Genomic DNA, 24,068 nt, shown 5'->3' with positions numbered 1-24,068 from the left:
ACGTCAGATATCGACCACCAACATCAGACATTGACAGTGACACCAACATCAGACATCGAAAGGGGCCCCCAACATCAGACATCTACAGTGACCCCAACATCAGACATCGACAGTGACCCCAACATCAGACATTGACAGTGACCAGAACATCAGACTTTGAAAGTGACCCCAACATCAGACATTGACAGTGACCCCAACATCAGACATTAACAGTGACCCCAACATCAGATATAGACAGTGACCCCAACATCAGACATCGACAGGGGCCCCCCCAACATCAGATATTGACAGGGCCCCCCCAACATCAGACATCGACAGGGCCCCCCCAACATCAGACATCGACAGTGACCCCAACATCAGACATTGACAGTGACCCCAACATCAGACATCGACAGGGGCCCCCGAACATCAGACATCGACAGGGGCCCCCCAACATCAGACATCGACAGGCCCCCCCAACATCAGACATCGACAGTGACCCCAACATCAGTCATCGACAGGGGCCCTCCAACATCAGACACCGACAGTGACCCCAACATCAGACATCAGATATCGACACCCAACATCAGACATTGACAGTGACACCAACATCAGACATCGACAGGGGCCCACAACATCAGACATTGAAAGTGACCCCCAACATCAGACATCGACAGTGACCCCCAACATCAGACATTGACAGTGACCCCAACATCAGACATCGACAGTGAACCCAATATCAGACATTGACGCCCAACATCACACATCGACCGGAACCCACCAACATCAGACATTGACCCCCAACATCAGACATCGACAGAGACCGCAACATCAGACATCGACTGTGACCCCGAAATCAGACATCGACAGTGACCCCAACATCAGACATCGACAGTGACCCCAACATCAGACATCGACAGTGACCCCAACATCAGACATCGACAGTGACCCCAACATCAGACATCGACAGTGACCCCAACATCAGACATTGACAGTGCCCCCAACATCAGACATGGACAGGGGCCCCAACATCAGACATCGAAAGTGACCCCCAACATCAGGCATTGACCCCCAACATCCTACATCAACAGGGGTCTCAACATCAGACATTGACAGTGACCCCAACATCAGACATCGACAGTGACCCCCAACATCAGACATCGACAGTGACCCCAACATCAGACATTGACAGTGACCCCAACATCAAACATTGACAGTGACCCCAACATCAGACATGGAGAGTGACCCCAACATCAGACATCGACAGTGACCCCAACATCAGACATCGACAGTGACCCCAACATCAGACATCAACAGTGACGCCAACATCAGACATCGACAGGGCCCCCCCAACATCAGACATTGACAGTGACCACAACATCAGACTTTGATAGTGACCCCAACATCAGACAAAGACAGTGACCCCAACATCAGACATCGACAGTGACCCCAACATCAGACATCGACAGGGACCCCTCAACATCAGACATCGACAGTGACCCCAGCATCAGACATTGACAGTTATCACAACATCAGATATCGACAGTGACCCCAACATCAGACATTGACAGTGACCCCAACATCAGACATTGACAGTGACCCCAACATCAGGCATCAACAGTGACCACAACATCAGACATTGACAGTGACCCCAACATCAGACATTGACAGTGACCCCAACATCAGACATCGACAGTGACCCCAACATCAGACATCGACAGTGACCCCCAACATCAGGCATCGACAGTGACCCCAACATCAGACATTGACAGTGACCCCAACATCAGACATTGACCTCCATCATCAGACATCGGCAGTGACCCCCAACATCAGACATCGACAGTGACCCCAACATCAGACATCGACAGTGAGCCCCAACATCAGACATCGACAGTGACCCCAACTTCAGACATTGACCCCCAACATCAGACATCGACAGTGACCCCCAACATCAGACATCGTCAGTGACCCCAACATCAGACATTGACAGTGACCCCAACATCAGACATTGACAGTGACCCCAACATCAGACGCCGACAGTGAACCCCAACATCAGACATCGACAGTGAACCCCAACATCAGACATCGACAGTGACCGCAACATCAGACATTGACAGGGGCCCCCCAACATCAGACATCAACAGTGACCCCAACATCAGACATCGACAGGGGCCCCCCAACATCAGACATTGACAGTGACCCCAACATCAGACATCAACAGGGACCCCAACATCAGACATCGACAGTGACCCCCAACATCAGACATCGACAGGGGCCCCAACATCAGACATCGACAGGGACCCCAACATCAGACATCGACAGTGACCCCCAACATCAGACATCGACAGGGGCCCCCCCAACATCAGACATCGACAGTGACCCCAACATCAGACATCGACAGTGACCCCAACATCAGACATTGACAGTGACCCCAACATCAGACATCGACAGTGACCCCAACATCAGACATCGACAGTGACCCCAACATCAGACATCGGACATCGACAGTGACCCCAACATCAGACATCAGACATCGACCCCCAACATCACACATCGACAGGGACCCCCCAACATCAGACATTGATCCCCAACATCAGACATCGACAGTGACCCCAACATCAGACATCGACAGGGGCCCCAACATCAGACATCGACAGGGGCCCCAACATCAGACATTGACAGTGACCCCAACATCAGACATCGAGAGTGACACCAACAGCAGACATTGACAGTGACCCCAACATCAGACATCGACAGGGGCCCCCCAACATCAGACGCCGACAGTGACCCCCAACATCAGACATCGACAGTGGCCCCCAACATCAGACATCGACAGTGACCCCAACATCAGACATTGACAGTGACCCCCCAACATCAGACATCGACAGTGACCCCAACATCAGACATCGACAGGGGCCCCCCAACATCAGACATTGACAGTGACCCCAACATCAGACATCGACAGGGACCACAGCATCAGACATCGACAGTGACCCCAACATCAGACATCGACAGTGACCCCCAACATCAGACATCGACAGGGGCCCCAACATCAGACATCGACAGTGACCCCAACATCAGACATCGACAGTGACCCCCAACATCAGACATCGACAGGGGCCCCCCCAACATCAGACATCGACAGTGACCCCAACATCAGATATTGACAGTGACCCCAACATCAGACATCGAAAGTGACCCCAACATCAGACATCGAAAGTGACCCCAACACAGACATCGGACATCGACAGTGATCCCAACATCAGACATCGACAGGGGCCCCAACATCAGACATTGACAGTGACCCCAACATCAGACATCGACAGTGACACCAACAGCAGACATTGACAGTGACCCCAACATCAGACATCGACAGGGGCACCCCAACATCAGACATCGATAGGAGCCCCCCCAACATCAGACATTGACAGTGACCCCAACATCAGACATCGACAGTGACCGCAACATCAGACATCGATAGGGCCCCCCCAAAATCAGACATCGACAGTGACCCCAACATCAGACATTGACAGTGACCCCAACATCAGTCATCGACAGGGGCCCTCCAACATCAGACATCGACAGTGACCCCAACATCAGACATCAGATATCGACAACCAACATCAGACATTGACAGTGACACCAATATCAGACATCGACAGGGGCCCCCAACATCAGACATTGAGAGTGACCCCAACATCAGACATCGACAGTGACCCCAACATCAGACATTGACAGTGACCCCAATATCAGACATCGACAGTGACCCCAGCATCAGACATCGGCAGTGACCCCAACATCAGACATTGACAGTGACCCCAACATCAGACATTGACAGTGACCCCAACATCAGACATCGACAGTGACCCCAACATCAGACATCGACAGTGACCCCCAACATCAGACATTGACCCCCAACATCAGACATTGACCCCCAACATCAGACATCGACAGTGACCCCAACATCAGACATCGGCAGTGAACCCCAACATCAGACATTGACCCCCAACATCAGACATCGACAGTGACCCCAACATCAGACATTGACAGTGACCCCCCAACATCAGACACCGACAGTGACCCCAACATCAGTCATTGACAGTGACCCCAACATCATACATCGACACTGACCCCCAACATCAGACATTGACCCCCAACATCAGACATCGACAATGACCCCCCAAACATCAGACATCGACAGTGACCCCAACATCAGACATCGACAGGGACCCCAATATCAGACATCGACAGTGACCCCAACATCAGACATCGACAGTGACCCCAACATCCGACATCGACAGTGACCTCAACATCAGACATCGACAGGGGCCCCCCCAACATCAGATATTGACAGGGCCCCCCCAACATCAGACATCGACAGGGCCCCCCCAACATCAGACATCGACAGTGACCCCAACATCAGAGATTGACAGTGACCCCAACAACAGACTTCGACAGGGGCCCCCCAACATCAGACATCGACAGGGGCACCCCCAACATCAGACATTGACAGGGACCGCAACATCAGACATCGACAGTGAACCCAACATCAGACATCGACAGGGGCCCCCCATCATCAGATATTGACAGGGCTCCCCCAACATCAGACATCGACTGGGCCCCCCCAACATCAGACATCGACAGTGACCCCAACATCAGACATTGACAGCGACCCCAACATCAGTCATCGACAGGGGCCCTCCAAAATCAGACATCGATAGTGACCCCAACATCAGACGTCAGATATCGACCACCAACATCAGACATTGACAGTGACACCAACATCAGACATCGACAGGGGCCCCCAACATCAGACATCTACAGTGACCCCAACATCAGACATCGACAGTGACCCCAACATCAGACATTGACAGTGACTAGAACATCAGACTTTGACAGTGACCCCAACATCAGACATTGACAGTGACCCCAACATCAGACATTGACAGTGACCCCAACATCAGACATCGACAGGAGCCCCCCCAACATCAGATATTGACAGGGCCCCCCCAACATCAGACATCGACAGGGCCCCCCCAACATCAGATATCGACAGTGACCCCAACATCAGACATTGACAGTGACCCCAACATCAGACATCGACAGGGGCCCCCCAACATCAGACATTGACAGTGACCCCAACATCAGACATCGACAGTGACCCCAACATCAGACATCGACAGGGGCCCCCCCAACATCAGATATTGACTGGGCTCCCCCAACATCAGACATCGACAGGGCCCCCCCAACATCAGACATCGACAGTGACCCCAACATCAGACATTGACAGTGGCCCAACATCAGTCATCGACAGGGGCCCTCCAACATCAGACACTGACAGTGACCCCAACATCAGACATCAGATATCGACACCCAACATCAGACATTGACAGTGACACCAACATCAGACATCGACAGGGGCCCCCAACATCAGACATTGACAGTGACCCCAACATCAGACATCGACAGTGACCCCAACATCAGACATCGACAGTGACCCCCAACATCAGACATCGACAGTGACCCCAACATCAGACATTGACAGTGACCCCAACATCAGACATTGACCCCCAACATCAGACATCGACAGTGACCCCCAACATCAGACATCGTCAGTGACCCCAACATCAGACATTGACAGTGACCCCAACATCAGACATTGACAGTGACCCCAACATCAGACGCCGACAGTGACCCCCAACATCAGACATCGACAGTGACCACAACATCAGACATTGACAGTGACCCCAACATCAGACATTGACAGTGACCCCAACATCAGACATCGACAGTGACCCCAACATCAGACATTGACAGTGACCACAACATCAGACATTGACAGTGACCCCAACATCAGACATTGACAGTGACCCCAACATCAGACATCGACAGTGACCCCAACATCAGACATCGACAGTGACCCCCAACATCAGACATCGACAGTGACCCCAACATCAGACATTGACAGTGACCCCAACATCAGACATTGACCTCCAACATCAGACATCGACAGTGACCCCCAACATCAGACATCGACAGTGACCCCAACATCAGACATCGACAGTGACCCCAACATCAGACATCGACAGTGAGCCCCAACATCAGACATTGACAGTGACCCCAACATCAGACATTGACCTCCAACATCAGACATCGACAGTGACCCCCAACATCAGACATCGACAGTGACCCCAACATCAGACATCGACAGTGACCCCAACATCAGACATCGACAGTGAGCCCCAACATCAGACATCGACAGTGACCCCAACTTCAGACATTGACCCCCAACATCAGACATCGACAGTGACCCCCAACATCAGACATCGTCAGTGACCCCAACATCAGACATTGACAGTGACCCCAACATCAGACATTGACAGTGACCCCAACATCAGACGCCGACAGTGACCCCCAACATCAGACATCGACAGTGACCCCCAACATCAGACATCGACAGTGACCCCAACATCAACCATCCTGTCAAGTTCTAAGAATTGTGTATGTTTCAATGAGATCACCTCTCATTCTTCCAAACTCGAGAATATAGGCCTAGTCTACTCAGTCTCTCCTCATTGGACAATCCCCCCCATCCCAGGAATCAGTCTGGTGAACTTTCGTTGTACTCCCTCAATGGCAAATTCATCCTTCCTTAGGTAAGGAGACCAAAACTGTACACAATACTCCAGGTGTGATCCACCCGGGCCTTGTATAATTGCAGGAAGACATCTTTACACTTAAATGTAATTTAGACCAACATACCATTTGCTTTCTTAATTGCTTGCTGAACCTGCATGTTAACTTTGATTTGTGTATAAGCACACCCAGGTCCCTCTGAACACCAACATTTCCCCATCTCACCATTTAAAAACATACTTGCCTTTCTATTTATCCTACAAATGTGGATAACTTCACATTTCTACACATTATATTCCATTTGCCATGTTCTTGCACTCACTTAGCCTGTCCATATTCCTTTGAAGCCTCTTTGCATCCTCCTCACAACTTACATTCCCACCTAGCTTGGTACCTTCAGCAAACTTGGATATATTACATTTGGTCCCCTCATCTAAATCATTGACATAGATATTAGAGACCATGAAGGTAATCTTTGTGCGGAGACGGAAGATACTGGTTGGGTTCTTCATGAATACTTTGCGTCTGTTTTCACAAAGGAAAGGGGCAATGCAGATTAACTGCTATCGAGGAAGAGTGTGATATTCTGGATGAAATAAATATAGAGAGAGAGGAAGTATTAAGGGCTTAGCAGCTTTGAAAGTAGATTAGTCCCCAGGTCCGGATGAAATGCATCCCAGGCTGTTGAGCGAAGTAAAAGGGGAAATGTCAGGCCATCATTTTCCAGTCCTCTTTGGATTTGGGCATGGTGCCAGAGGATTGGAGGACTGCTAATGTAGTACCCTTGTTTAAGAAGGGAGAAAGGGATAGACCAAGTAATTACAAGCCTGTCAGCCTAACCTTAGCGGTGGGAAAATTATTGAAAAAAATCGTGAAAGATAGGATAAATCGACATTTGGATAGGCAAGGATTAATTAGGGACAGTCAGCACGGATTTGTTAAGGGAAGATCGTGTTTGACTAACCGGATTGAATTTTTTGAGGAGGTAACCAAGAGGGTCGATAAGGGCAGTGCATAAAATGTAGTATATATGGACTTTAGCAAAGCTTTTGATAAGGTCCCACATGGTAGACTGGTCAAGAAGGTTAAAGCCCTTGGCATGGGATCCAGGGCAAAGTGACAAATTAGATCCAAAATTGGCTTGGAGGCAGGAAGCAAAGGGTAATGGTTGATGGATGTTTTTGTGGCTGGAAGGATGTTTCCAGTGGAGTTCCGCAGGGCTCAGTACTGGGTCCCTTGCTTTTTGTGATATATATCAACGATTTAGATTTGAATATAGGGAGTATGATTAAGAAGTTTGCAGACGACACTAAAATTGGCTGTGTGGTTGATAATGAAGAAGAAAGTCATGGGCTGCAGGAGGATATCAATGTACTGGTCAGGTGGACAGAGGAGTGGCAAATGGAGTTTAATTCAGGGAAGTGTGAGGTGATGCACTTTGGGAGGGCTATTAAGGAAAGGGTATACATATTAAGCAGTAGGCCACTTAATAGTGTAGATGAACAAAGGGACCTTGGAGTGCTTGTCCACAGATCCCTGAAAGTAGGTCAGGTGGATAAGGTGATTAAGAAGGCATATGGAATGCTTGCCTTTATTGGCCAAGGCATAGAATATAAGAGCAGGGAGGTTATGTTTAAATTGTATAATACTTTGGTTACGCCACAGCTGGAGTATTGCGTGCAATTCTGGTCACCGTATTATAGGAAGGACGTGATTGCACTAGAGAGGGTGCAGAGGAGATTCACTAGGATGCTTCCTGGAATGGAAAATCTTAGTTAAGAGGACAGATTGGAAAGCCTGGGTTTGTTCTCATTGGAACAGAGGAGCTTAAGAGGAGACCTTATTGTGTACAAAATATTGAGGGGCCTGGACATAGTGGATAGTAAGGGTCTATTTCCATTGGTGGATGGGGCTATTACGAGGGGGCATAGTTTTAAGGTGGTCGTTGGAAAGTTTAGGGGAGATTTGAAGGGGGGGGACCATCTTTACACAGAGGATTGTGGGGCTCTGGAACTCGCTGCCTGGAAGAGTGGTGGATGCAGAAACCCTCACCACTTTTAAGAGATGGTTGATGGCCACTTAAAGTGCAGCAACCTGAAGGGTTACTGACCCAGAGCTGGTAATTGGGATTAGACTGGATGACCCTTTTGTTGGACTGCGCAGATATAATGGTAAGTATTGCAGGGAATCGAATACAGCCAGCGTGATCTTCTGGACTAGTTTGATCGCCTGGATGGGTCGGAGAGGAATTTTCCCAGATTTTTTCTCCCTAAAATTTACCTGGGTTTTTATTTGTTTTTTGCCTCTCCCAGGAGATCACATGGCTCCGGTTGGGGTGGAGTATAGAATGTTTCAGTATAAGGGGTGTCGCAGTTGTGAGAGGCAGACTGGTTGGGCTGGGTGCTCTTTGCCTTTCCGAAATTGTTCATAGGTTTATATGTCACTTTCAGGGCTGCTGACCAAGGGCCGTGTGGCTCTTGGTCAGCTGGCGCGGACACGATGGGCCGAAATGGTCTCCTTCTGCGCTGTAAATTTCTATGTTTCTATTGTGAATAGCTGAGAAAGCACGGTAGAGGTGGAGAGATTTAGGGAGAGAGTTCCAGAGCTTGGGGCCTAGGCAGCTGAAGGCATGGCCACCATTGGCCGGGCAGTTATAATCAGGGATGCTGAAGAGGGCAGAATTTGAGGAGCACAGTGATCTGGGTGGGGGTGGGGGGTGGTTATGAGGCTGAAGGAGATAGGGAGGGCCGAGGCCATGGAGGGATTTGTAAATATGGATGAGAATTTTGAAATGTAGGTGTTGCATAACCGGGAGCCAATGTAGGTCGGCAAGCACAGGGTGATGGGTAAGCAGGACTTGGTGCGAGTTAGGACATGGTAGCCGAGGTTTGGATAACCTCAGGTTTAAACAAGGTAGAATGTGGGAGGCCAACTCGGAGTGAGTTGGAGTAGTCAAGTCTGGAGGTCGTCATCCTCATCGGCAGTTCCTCTGAATCGAGGATGACTTGCTTCCACTCTTAACATGAGTTCTTATGTGGCTGTACAGTCCAATATGAGAACCACAGTCTGTCACAGGTGGAGCAGAGAGTCATTGAGGGCAAGGGGTTGGTGGGACTGGTTTGCCGCATGCTCCTTCTGCTCTCTGCGCTCGTTTTCTGCATACTCTCAGTGATGAGACTCGAGGTACTCAGCGCCCTCCCTGATGCGATCCCACCACTTAGGGCGGTCTTTGGTCAGGGACTCCCAGATGTCAGTGGGGATGTTGCACTTTATCAGGGAGGCTTTGAGGGTGTCCTTGTAACATTTCGTCTGCCCACCTTTGGCTCGTTTGCCGTGAAGGAGTTCCGAATAGAGAGCTTGCTTTGGGAGTCTTGTGTCTGGCATGCGAACTATGTGGCCTGCCCAGCAGAGCTGATCCAATGTGCTTCGATGCTGGGGATGCTGGCCTGGTCGTGGATGCTAATGTTCGTGCGTCTGTCCTCAGGGGATTTGTAGGATCGCGGAGACATCATTGGTGGTATTTCTACAGCGACGAGGTGTCAATGGTCTATGTTTCTGAGCGATACAGGAGGGCGGGTATTACTACAGCCCTGTAGACCATGAGCTTGGTGGTGGATTTGAGGGCCTGGTCTTCAACCACTCATTTCCTCAGGCGGCCGAAGGCTGCGCTGGCGCACTGGAGGCAGTGTTGGATCTCGTCGTCAATGCCTGCTCTTGTTGATAGGAGGCTCCCGAGAAAGGGGAAGTGGTCCATTTTGTCCAAGGCCGCACATGTTGATGACTGGGGGACAATGCTGTGCGGTAAGGACAGGCTGTTGGAGGACCTTTGTCGTGCTGATGTTTAGCGTAAGGTCTATTCTTTCGTACGCCTCAGTAAATACACACATCCTGTAGTTCAGCCTCTATGTGTGCAGATGCAGGCATCGCCTGCGTACTGTAGCTCAACGACAGAGGTTGGGGTGGCCTTGGACCTGGCCTGGAGGCAGCCAAGGTTGAACAGCTTCCCATTGCTTCTGTCGTTTAGTTCCACTCCAGCGGGGAGCTTGTCGACTGTGAGGTGGAGCATGGCAGCGAGGAAGATTGAGAAAAGAGGATTGGGGCGATGATGCAGCCCTGTTTTACCCCAGTCCGGACATGGATTGGGTCTATAATGGACCCGTTGGTAAGGATCACAGCCTGCATGTCATCGTGGAGCAGGTGGAGAATGGTGAGTGTAATGTCTGTAGCTCCACACTGTGGATGTGGACATATTGTGTTACTGCAACTAATGGAAATAAACAGTCAGCTTACAAGAGCCAGGAAGTTAGAGACTTCTGAAGCTGCATTCATCTTAGAAAGATCTGCGTGTGCTGTGCTCTGTAAATCTATCAATGATGAATTTTTGGGGGCATCCGAAACGGAGGACGACGCTCCATAGACCCTCACGGTTGACGGTGTCAAAGGCGGCCATGTATAAGGGCTGGTACTGTTCCCTGCAGCTGTTGCGTTGCAAAAATCATGTCCGTTGTGCCCTGTAGAGGACGAAATCCACACTGTCTCTGGGGGGGGGGAGGAGTTCTTCGGCCACAGGGAGAAGATAGTTGATGAGGACTCTAGCAACGACTTTCCCTGTGGCTGATAACAGCGAGATTCCTCTGTAGTTGCCGAGTCAGACTTGTCCCTTTTTTGAAGATGGTCACAATCATTGCATCTCAGATCACCCAGCATGCTCACCTCCCTCCAGATGAGAGAAATGAGGTCATGTATTTATGCCAACAGTGCCTTTTCACCATACTTCAGTGCCTCAGCGGGGATTCCATCCACACCCGTAACCTTGTTGTTCTTGAGCAGTCTTATGGCTTTTTTTTTAAACTCGTGCAGTGTTGGGGTTTTACTGAGGTGGTGGCAGGTAGCATGCTGCGGGATGGAGTCGAGAACACTCAAGTCAAAGGCAGAGTCTCGGTTGAAAGGGTACAGAGGTAACAAAGGCACGGATGAGGGCTTCAGCAGCAGTTGAGCTGAGGCAGGGGCAGAGACGGGCAATGTTACGGAGCTGGAAATAGGTGGGTTTTAGTTGTGCTGCAGATGTGGCCAGAAATTCATTTCAGGATCAAATATGACACCTAGGTTGTGAACAGTCTGGTTCACCCTCCGATTGATGCTAGGGAGCGGGATGGAGTTAGTGGTTAGTGAACACAGTTTGTGGCGTGGACCAAAGACAATGGCTTTGGTCTTCCCAATAGTTAATGGGAGAACTCCTTACCTGATGGGACCAGCTGGAGAAAGCAGAGAGCTCCTTACCCATTGTAGTCAATGATGCTGTATCTCAGGGTGGAGTCCTTGTCTGGGCTCAATATAGCGACACAGCAGTCAATGTAGAGCTTCAGGGACATGTGGTTGGTCATTGAAACAGGGGCCTCAATGTGAATGAGGTCACCCCAGGTAGTAGACAGTCAAGGTGCGCTCTGTAAGCCAGTCATCTGAAGTACAAGAGGACAAGGGTTGGAGACAGTGGCTGCAACTCCCAGTGGGTGACAGGAAATCACTCCCCATCCAGCCAGCACATACCAGCCATTAGGTGCAGAGAGAATGACAGAAGCCCTTCTCCAAACTTGGTGGAGCTGAACGGGATCCAGGTGGGCTTGATCAGGTTACTGCTCACATTGTCCTTCCTGGAAAGACAATGGAGCCATGTTAGGAAAGCTCAGAACATGCGTTCGGTAGAGTTTTCATTCACTCAATGGTTACCTAAAATAGCGGCATTCAATGGGAACGACAGCTCCATTAATTCGCACAATGACAGATCCATGAGCCTTGGGGGTGTGGTTCAGGTGGGCGGTGTAGACCAGGAAATCTCCAGCCATCTGAAAGACATCAGGTTAACAAATGGAGAACAATGGGTTGATTACTGAAGAGCAGGTCTGAAAAGGAGAACTTTTATTCTGGAGTTAAATTTAATGAGATCGCCTCATTCTTAACAGGGTCAATGCTGAGAGCTTGTTTGGCTTGGCTGGAGTCTAGAGCTTGGGGGTCACAGTCTCTGGCATTCCCTACCCCAGAGCTGTGGATGCTTCGTCATTGAGTATTTTGAAGACAGATGAATGGATTCTTGATCACTGACTGATACAGGGAAGTTCAGCCAAAATATTACTGAATGGCAGAGCAGGCTGGAGGGGCTGTCTGGGCTACTCCTCGTGTAGTCAGAAGTTGTGCAGCCTCAGCAGTTAATGCAGGGCACAAGACCAAATCGAATTCAACAGAAACATGACTCAATGAAAGGACAGCTTCACTTCACTTCCACAGAGCCACAAGTTGCCACTAACCTGGAGCACTGAATAGACCAGTTTTAAGCCTCATTTAATTCAGGCTCCCATGTATTCTAATTACAGGGAAAGTGGGAGATTTGGAGTCCCTCTTTAGTGCACTGTATCTCAATTCTTATTCTTAGAAATCCTGCAAGGTTCACCCAGGTTAGATGAAACTGAATCTCTGTTGACCTGAAAGTTCCGGATATACCACAGGAAAAGTTTGGACAAACCCAAGTGAAGGCTCAAGGCCAATAGGGACAAGGTCACAAGGTTGGAGAGACTAGTGAAGACCAGTTAAAGCAAAGCACAATGCATCATTCCAAAGAAAGTTTGAGGTTTAAAAGAGGAGACAGGAGTCTCCCCAACATCAATGCCCTCTCACCCAGAGTTGGAGTGAAGAGTGGGGACTGATCCACACACCGAGCTTAGAGCAAGAGTTGAGGAATCACATTACCTTCACTGAGCTGCCACACTCATGGAGCCCATAGTCAAAGAGGACGGTGCGGTTCAGAGAGTCGATCCCGGTTGGCTGACAACCCACTGTCCCCAGGGTCAGGTTAGCAGCTTTAATCAGGTGCCTGGTCCCAAATAAATCTATGTGTACCCTGACCAGCAGGTTGTGCTCCCCACACTGCACCATCACAGTGTGCAGTGGGGACACACTGTGCCCCTCAGACACACAGAGACGGGAACCAAAGGGAGGCCCAGGAGGGGGGACTCTGAGGCCCAGGGGTGGCCTTTACTCTTCTCCATGGAAACCTCTGGCCTCCAACCTGTGGCCAAATATCAGAGGGACGTCGTCGTCGTCGTTGTCGTCGTCGTCGTCGTCGACGTGGTGGTGGTGGTGGTGGTGGTGGTGGTGGTGGTGGTGGTGGTGGTGGTGGTGGTGGTGGTGGTGGTGGTGGTGGTGGTGGTGGTGGAGGCAAAGCCCTCACCACACAATCCCCCATGATCCCAAACCACCCAACTATCCCAGCACCCTCAACCAGCACCTTTTATACACACAAGCTGCAGTCACCTGACACCAATGACACCAGAAGCAGCGACATTGAGCCAATGAACCGGCCCCAAGCTCCACAATTTCTAGCCAATGACAGAACGGATGGATTTATTGCCAGGCGTGCTGATGTAAATTTGACCAATAGGAGTGGCAGTGAGTGGCCCGGTGTCACCTGACAGAAATCAGTCCCACAAGAGCTCATTTTGAAGGGCACCATTGATCCAATCGTCTAACAAGGCTTTTGTAATTGATGCCTCACAGTGACGTGGTTTGCCCCAGTGACATGGTTTGCCCCAGTGTCATCCACACAGGAACACATTTACACCGGCCCTCGCTCTTTAAGGTGGCACAACGGATAAAGGAACTCAAACATAAAATGTACTTTCGACAAAACAAAAGGAAACCCATAAAAGTGAATGATGATATTATTCCTGGTGTCGATAAGACTCCATTCCCTGTGGTGCCCACCGGTCGCAGGAGGTCTCGAGTGTATCAGTGGGCACTGCCCGCTCCTACCCAGGGAGGCTGGCGTGCAAACACTCGGAGCCCAATGGCTTTTCCAGAAGCTTCTACAGGTGCCAGAGCCGGACGGGATCATTGCCTCAGTGACACGGATCGAAACATGGACCTGAACCAGTTGATATTTACTGTGGGACATTAGGTCACACTGACTGTTGGGTCCTGTTAGTGGTGTCCTTTCCCTTGTGGGAACTGCCACTTATAGATGGTCAGTATGGGACTGAGCTTCACCCACTGCTCCTAACCCGTAGTCTGCAAAACATCACAAGCTCCCCTGCCCCTGCTGATAACTTCCTCTTCTTTCGTATGGGAGGAGCAAAGCCAATCAAATGTCAGTATCTGTTCTATATGCTGACTATGAATGTATTCTATGTGTAGTCACTGTGAGATTGTATAAGGTGGAGACTTGTTTACCTGATGTACGATCAATAAGGTTTACATTGTGTATATACATGCTGGCACCACAAGTGGGTGCAACTGGTGGAGACCAGGGGTTTCATGCCCTGGTGGCAGGGCCCTGTATAAAAGGCTGCACACCATGCTTGCACAGCACTCTGGAGTTTGGTATAAAGGACCAAGGTCACTACAGTTCAAGTACAACACATTGCCTCGTGGAGTCATTCATAAGTACACTATAGACATAACAACTGGCGACGAGAATAAGGACTTTCACGTGATCATGGCTACCTTTGGCACATGAAAAGACTTTGCAGAGGGTGATGATTGTGATGCCTTCACGGAAAGACTCGAGCAATATTTCGTGGCAAACGACCTGGCAGGGGAGATGGACAAATTGGCGGAGAAGCGCAAGGCTATACTGCTGTCCAGTTGTGGGTCCGAGGTCTACCGCTTCATCAGAGACTTGCTGGCACCCATGAAGGCCAAGGATAACACATACGATGAGCTGACTGAACTAATTTGTGACCAATTTAAACCAAAGGAGAGCATCCTCATTGCCAGGCAGAGATTCTACACGCACCGTAGACCTGAGGGCCCGGAGATTGCAAAATATGCTGCCGACCTCAGGAGACTTGCGGCAGCGTGTGATTTTGGCACGCACCTCAATGGAGCATTGCGAGACATCTTCATTATGGGAATCGGCCACGAGGGTCTCCTTCAAAAGCTACTAACTGCCGACACCACAGTAAACCTGCAGAAAGCCATCGGCATCAGTCAGGCGGCCATGACCTCGACCTGCAGCACCAAGCGAATTATTCATCCTGTGGACTCAAACCCGGGAAGTACTGTACACAGAATGGTGCCTTTCACAGGCAAGACTGTAGAATGTGGTTCTGCCCAGGGCAGAGAGCACAGACCTCAGGGTTCCAGAACTCAGAGTCTGCCGAGGGGTGCTAATCGAGTAGCACCATGCTGGTTTTGCGGAGGAAACCATAGGGCTCACCAGTGTCGGTTTATGGAGTACGTATGCAAAGTCTATAACACGAAGGGCCACCTCCAGCACATATGTAAAAGAAATACAACTCACCGTCTAGCAGAGGAGTCGGTAGAACTTTGAATCCAGCGGGGAGTATGATGATTTGGCCAGAGGGGCTACTCAGCCCAAGAAGAAGTATATGAAGTGTATACCTGCACCACCGATTGTCCTCCAGTGAAGATGGAAGTCGAGATAAGAACATAAGAATTAGGAACAGGAGTAGGCCATCTAGCCCCTTGAGCCTGCTCCGTCATATAAGCGGTGTTCCAGTCTTCATGGAAGTGGACACAGGAGCGAGCCAGTCAGTGATGAGCCAGGATGCCTTCGAGAGGCTGTGGAACGAAAAACGACCCGAGTCGGTTCCAGTACGGCAAAAGTTGTGTACCTACACCAATGCGGATATAAGTGTAATCCATAATGGTGTGGTGCACAAGTTACCTCTGTGGATTGTTGCAGGTGATGGTCCAACGCTACTCAGTAGAAGGTGGATGGGGATGATCCAGTGGAAATGGGAAGACCTCTACACTACAGCAATCGATGTCCCCCGTGCTCAGAGGCAGAGCAAAACCTCACCTTCGCTTGGGCCAGGCACCAGAGAACAGACCAGTTCAGCACCTGAGGCACAGACCGTTCATCACGACTGCATGGCAATGATCCGACCGGAATGATCTAAAAATACTTTCCTGGCTCAAGTGGCAGGATTCCTGGTGAGGAAGATCGAATGCACAGGTACCCTTCCAGCTTTTGCGGCAGAATCGCGGGAGAGAAGGATCAAGGCAGTCGACCTTGAGGACTGAGGCAAGATGGCGTTCCTGCTGCAGCGAGGTGCAGCGTGGCAGAAAAAAAAATGGCTGCAGCAACATCACGAGGTGCAACGCTGAGGGACCAACATGTGGTGTCTAACAAAGGATTTGATTGGGGTAAAGCCAGCAGGGTTCTCTTAAAGGAGACCTGCAACCAACTGAACTTAAAGAGACATTGTGTGCATGGCAATCAATGTAATGAACCGATTAAGATTGTAAACAGAATGTTGTTGCGAGATGTCGGCACTGTAAAGAACGGAATATTGTTGCGAGATGTCTGTACCAGTCCTAATATAAAAACAAAATGTTGTTGCGAGATGTCGGTACCAGTCCTAATGCAAAGAACCAAATGTTGTTGCGAGATGTCAGTAATAGAGTGTCCCCGAGAGCAGCAAGCGAGTGAATTCGGGGGTTAAAGGCGCGGAGCTTGATACCCTGCCCCAGGTATACTGAGCCAGTTTTAGCATAGTTACTGCTGAAAGGCATGACCAGTTAACGTCGGTTTTAATTGTACGTAAATGGGGGAATAGGATAACTATAAACAGTTGGATATATACATTGCGAGAGAATTGTGCATAACCAATTAACGTAGCAGTATATACATTGCAAAGTTTAAGGTTGTTTAAATTGTAAGCAGCTGGGAGAATTGGGGTATGTGAATCTAAAATTGGTAAGCTAGAGATTTGGGGTTTTGGTTTTTGATTTTAAATCTGTACGCGATAGTGTTGAACTCGGAACTTATAGAGCAAGATTTTCCTATCATTTCTCGGCGATTTTCTCGGCAGTACAGCTGTTTTTCCGCCCAGCGAAAGTTTCCCCACAAGTTTTTTGATGGTATCGCCCACATCTGAACACGCCCGCTGGGACCAAACCGCCCACGTGCAGCGCCAAGAACCCATTGTGTTAGGGAAATTGATGGGATTGAAGGCTGATAAATCCCCAGGGCCTGATAGGCTGCATTCCAGTGTACTTAAGGAAGTGGCCCTAGAAATAGTGGATGCATGGTGATCATTTTACAACATTCTATTGACTCTGGATCAGTTCCTATGGATGGGAGGGTAGCTAATGTAACACCACTTTTTAAAAAAGGAGGGAGAGAGAAAAGAGGGAATTATAGACCGGTTAGTCTGACATCGGTAGTGGGGAAAATGCTGGAATCAATTATTAAAGATGTAATAGCAGCGCATTTGGAAAGCAGTGACAGCATGGATTTATGAATAGGAAATCATGCTTGACAAATCTTATAGAATTTTTTGAGGATGTAACGAATAGAGTGGATAAGGGAGAACCAATGGATGTGGTGTATTTGGACTTTCAAAAGGCTTTTGACAAGGTCCCACACAAGAGATTAGTGTGCAAAATTAAGGCACATGTTATTGGCATGGATAGAGAACTGGTTGGCAGACAGGAAGCAAAGAGTGGGAATAAACGGGTCCTTTTCAGAATGGCAGGCAGTGATTAGTGGGGTACTGCAAGGTTCAGTGCTGGGACCCCAGCTATTTACAATATGTATTAATGATTTAGATGAAGGAATTGAATGTAATATCTCCAAGTTTTCAGATGACACAAAGCTGGGTTGCAGTGTGAGCTGTGAGAAGGATGTTAAGAGACTGCAGGGTGACTTGGACAGGTTAGGTGAATGGGCAAATGCATGGCAGATGCAGTAAAATGTACAAAAATGTGGGGTTATCCACTTTGATGGCAAAAACAGGAAGGCAGACTATTATCTGAATGGTGACAGATTAGTAAAAGGGGAGGTGTAACGAGACCTGGGTACATCAGTCATTGAAAGTAGGCATGCAGGTATAGCAGACAGTAAAGAAAGCAAATGGCATGTTGGCCTTCATAGCTAGAGGATTTGAGTATAGGAGCAGGGAGGTCTTACTGCAATTGTACAGGGCCTTGGTGAGTCCACACCTTGAGTATTGTGTGCAGTTTTGGTCTCCTAATCTGAGGAAGGACGTTCTTGCTATTGAGGGAGTGCAGCAAAGGTTCACCAGACTGATTCCCGGGATGGCAGGACTGACATATGAAGAAAGACTGGATCGACTAGGCTTATATTCACTGGAATTTAGAAGAATGAGAAGGGATCTCATAGAAGCATATAAAATTCTGATGAGATTGGACAGGTTAGATGCAGGAAGAATGTTCCCAATGTTTGGGAAGTTCAGAATCAGGGGTCACAGTCTAAGGATAAGGGGTAAACAATCTGGGACCGAGATGAGGAGAAACTTTTTCACCCAGAGAATTGTGAACCTGTGGAATTCTCTACCACAGAAAGTCCAGCTCGTTGGATATATTCAAAAGGGAGTTAGATGTGGCCCTTACGCCTAAAGGGATCGGGGGTATGGAGAGAAGGCAGGAATGGGGTACTGAAGTTGCATGATCAGCCACGATCATATTTAATGGTAGTGCTGGCTCGAAGATCCGAATGGCCAACTCCTGCACCTATTTTCTATGTTTCTATGTTTCTATGTTACGTAACAATGGCTCTGAGATACAGATCTGCAATGATGTATTTAAATGATGGACTGTGCTTATGCAGATATTCGGACTCCAGCTGTTGCTGTAAATATATACAACTACTTAACATCACGAGTAGGAGACAAACAATCCCATCTGTGACCATGGCACATCACCATGTTCTCTAGGCTTTAACCACTAGGATATCAGTGAGATCAGATAACATAATGAGATCAAATATCACAGTGAGATCAGGCATCACTGTGAGATCAGATATCAGTGAGATCAGATATCAGTAAGATCAGGAATCACAGTAAGATAAGATATCACAGTGAGATCAGGCATCACAGTGCGATAAGATATCAGTGAGATCAGATATCACAGTGAGATCAGGCATCACAGTGAGATGAGATATTACAGTGAGATCAGAAATCACAGTGAGATCAGATATCAGTAAGATTAGATAACAGTGAGATCAGATATCACAGTGAGATCAGATATCAGTGAGATCAGAAATCACAGTGATATCAGATATGAGTGAGAACAGATATCACATTGAGATCAAATATCAGTGAGATCAAATATCAAACTGAGAGCAGGCATCACAGTGAGATCAGATATCAGTGAGATCAGATATCACAGTAAGATCAGACATCACAGTGAGATCAGATATCAGTGAGATCAGATATCACAGTGAGATCAGATATCACAGTGAGATCAGATATGAGTGAGATCAGATATCACGGTGAGATCAGATATCAGTGAGATTAGATATCAGTGAGATCAGATATCACAGTGAGATGAGATATCACAGTGAGAACAGATATGAGTGAGATTAGATATCAGTGAGATCAGATATCACAGTGAGATCAGATATCACAATGAGATCAGCTATCACAGTGAGATCAGACATCACAGTGACATCAGATATCACAGTGAGATCAGGCATCACTGTGACATCAGATATCAGTGAGATCGAATATCTCAGTGAGATTAGATATCAGTGAGATCTGATATCACAGTGATATCAGGCATCACAGTGAGATCAGACTTCACAATGAGATAAGATATCAGTAAGATCAGATATCACAGTGAGATCAGATATCAAAGTGAGATCAGATATGAGAGAGATCAGATATCACAGTGAGATCAGATATTAGAGTGAGATCAGATATCAGTGAGATCAGATATCACAGTGAGATCAGGCATCACAGTGAGATCAGATATCACAGTGAGATCAGATATCACAGTGAGATCAGATATCACAGTGAGAACAGATATCAGTGAGATCAGATATCACAATGAGATCAGATATCACAGTGAGATCAGATATCAGTGAGATCAGATATCACGGTGAGATCAGATATCAGTGAGATTAGATATCAGTGAGATCAGATATCACAGTGAGATCAGATGTCAGTGAGATCAGATATCACAGTGAGATCAGATATGAGTGAGAACAGATATCACAGTGAGATCAGATATCAGTGAGATCAAATATCAAACTGAGAGCAGGCATTACAGTGAGATCAGATATCAGTGAGATCAGATATCACAGTGAGATCAGATATCACAGTGTGATCAGATATGAGTGAGATCAGATATCACGGTGAGATCAGATATCAGTGAGATCAGATATCAGTGAGATCAGATATCACAGTGAGATGAGATATCACAGCGAGAACAGATTTGGGTGAGATTAGATATCAGTGAGTTCAGATATCACAGTGAGATCAGATATCACAATGAGATCAGATATCACAGTGAGATCAGACATGAGAGTGAGATCAGATATCAGTGAGATCAGGCATCACTGTGACATCAGATATCAGTAAGATCGAATATCTCAGTGAGATTAGGTATCAGTGAAATCTGATATCACAGTGAGATCAGATATCACAGTGAGATCAGGCAGCACAGTGAGATCAAATATCACAGTGAGATCAGGCATCACAATGAGAACAGATATTAGAGTGAGATCAGATATCAGTGAGATCAGATATCACAGTGAGATCAGATATCACAGTGAGATCAGATAGAGAACAGATATCAGTGAGATCGAATATCACAGTGAGATTAGATATCAGTGAGATCTGATATCACAGTGAGATCAGATATCACAGTGAGAACAGGCATCACAGTGAGATCAGACATCACAATGAGATAAGATATCAGTAAGATCAGATATCACAGTGAGATCAGATATCACAGTGAGATCAGATATGAGTGAGATCAGATATCACAGTGAGATCAGATATTAGAGTGAGATCAGATATCAGTGAGATCAGATATCACAGTGAGATCAGGCATCACAGTGAGATCAGATATCACAGTGATATCAGATGTCAATGAGATCAGATATCACAGTGAGATCAGATATAAGTGAGAACAGATATCACAGTGAGATCAGATATCAGTGAGATCAAATATCAAACTGAGAGCATGCATTACAGTGAGATCAGATATCAGTGAGATCAGATATCACAGTGAGATCAGGCATCACAGTGAGATGAGATATCACAGTGAGAACAGATATGAGTGAGATTAGATATCAGTGAGATCAGATAGCACAGTGAGATCAGATATCACAACGAGATCAGATATCACAGTGAGATCAGGCATGAGAGTGAGATCAGATATCAGTGAGATCAGGCATCACTGTGACATCAGATATCAGTGAGATCTGATATCACAGTGAGATCAGGCATCACAGTGAGATCAAATATCAGATGAGATCAGGCATCACAATGAGATAAGATATCAGCAAGATCAGATATCACAGTGAGATCAGATACCACAGTGAGATCAGATATCACATTGAGAACAGACCTTAGAGTGAGATCAGATATCAGTGAGATCAGATATCACAGTGAGATGAGATATCACAGTGAGAACAGATATGAGTGAGATTAGATATCAGTGAGATCAGATATCACAGTGAGATCAGATATCACAACGAGATCAGATATCACAGTGAGATCAGGCATGAGAGTGAGATCAAATATCAGTGAGATCAGGCATCACTGTGACATCAGACATCAGTGAGATCTGATATCACAGTGAGATCAGGCATCACAGTGAGATCAAATATCAGATGAGATCAGGCATCACAATGAGATAAGATATCAGCAAGATCAGATATCACAGTGAGATCAGATACCACAGTGAGATCAGATATCACAGTGAGAACAGATCTTAGAGTGAGATCAGATATCAGTGAGATCAGATATCACAGTGAGATGAGATATCACAGTGAGAACAGATATGAGTGAGATTAGATATCAGTGAGATCAGATATCACAGTGAGATCAGATATCACAACGAGATCAGATATCACAGTGAGATCAGGCATGAGAGTGAGATCAGATATCAGTGAGATCAGGCATCACTGTGACATCAGATATCAGTGAGATCTGATATCACAGTGAGATCAGGCATCACAGTGAGATCAAATATCAGATGAGATCAGACATCACAATGAGATAAGATATCAGCAAGATCAGATATCACAGTGAGATCAGATACCACAGTGAGATCAGATATCACATTGAGAACAGATCTTAGAATGAGATCAGATATCAGTGAGATCAGATATCACAGTGAGATGAGATATCACAGTGAGAACAGATATGAGTGAGATTAGATATCAGTGAGATCAGATATCACAGTGAGATCAGATATCACAACGAGATCAGATATCACAGTGAGATCAGGCATGAGAGTGAGATCAGATAACAGTGAGATCAGGCATCACTGTGACATCAGATATCAGTGAGATCTGATATCACAGTGAGATCAGGCATCACAGTGAGATCAAATATCAGATTAGATCAGGCATCACAATGAGATAAGATATCAGCAAGATCAGATATCACAGTGAGATCAGATACCACAGTGAGATCAGATATCACATTGAGAACAGATCTTAGAGTGAGATCAGATATCAGTGAGATCAGATATCACAGTGAGATCAGATATCACAGTGAGATCAGATATCACAATGAGATCAGATGGAGAACAGATGTCAGTGAGATCAGATATCACAATGAGACCAGATACCACAGTGAGATCAGATATCAAAGTGAGATCAGATATCACAATGAGATCAGGCATAACTGTGAGATCAGATGTCACAGTGAGATCAGGCATCACAGTGAGATCAGATATCACAGTGAGATCAGATATCAGAGCAGGATCAGGTATCAAAGTGAGATCAGATATCACAGTGAGATCAGATATCAAAGTGAGATCAGATATCAGAATGAGATCAAATATCACAGTGAGATCAGGCATCACAGTGAGATCCAATATCACAGTGAGATCAGATATTAGAGTGAGATCAGATATCAGTGAGATCAGATATCACAGTGAGATCAGGCATCACAGTGAGATCAGATATCAGTGAGATCAGATATCACAGTGAGATCAGATATCACAGTGAGATCAGATATCAGTGAGATCAGACATCACAGTGAGATCAGGCATCACAGTGAGATCAGATATCACAGTGAGATCAGATATCACAGTGAGATCAGATATCAGTGAGATCAGATATCACAATGAGATCAGATATCACAGTGTGATCAGATATCACAGTGAGATCAGATATCACAATGAGATCAGGCATCACTGTGAGATCAGATATCAGTGAGATCAGGCATCACATTGAGATCAGATATCAGAGTGAGTTCAGATATCACAGCAGGATCAGGTATCAAAGTGAGATCAAATATCACAGTGAGATCAGATATCACCGTGAGATCAGATATCAGTGAGATCAGATATCACAGTGAGATCAGATATTACTGTGAGATCAGATATTAGAGTGAGATCAGATATCACAGTGAGATCAGGCATCACAGTGAGATCAGATATCAGTGAGATCAGATTTCACAGTGAGATCAGACATCACAGTGAGATCAGACATCAAAGTGAGATAAGATATC

This window comes from Pristiophorus japonicus, chromosome 11 (assembly GCF_044704955.1).
Source record: "Pristiophorus japonicus isolate sPriJap1 chromosome 11, sPriJap1.hap1, whole genome shotgun sequence".
In the NCBI taxonomy this organism is placed as follows: domain Eukaryota; kingdom Metazoa; phylum Chordata; class Chondrichthyes; family Pristiophoridae; genus Pristiophorus; species Pristiophorus japonicus.
Note: the sequence above shows the minus strand (reverse complement) of the source record.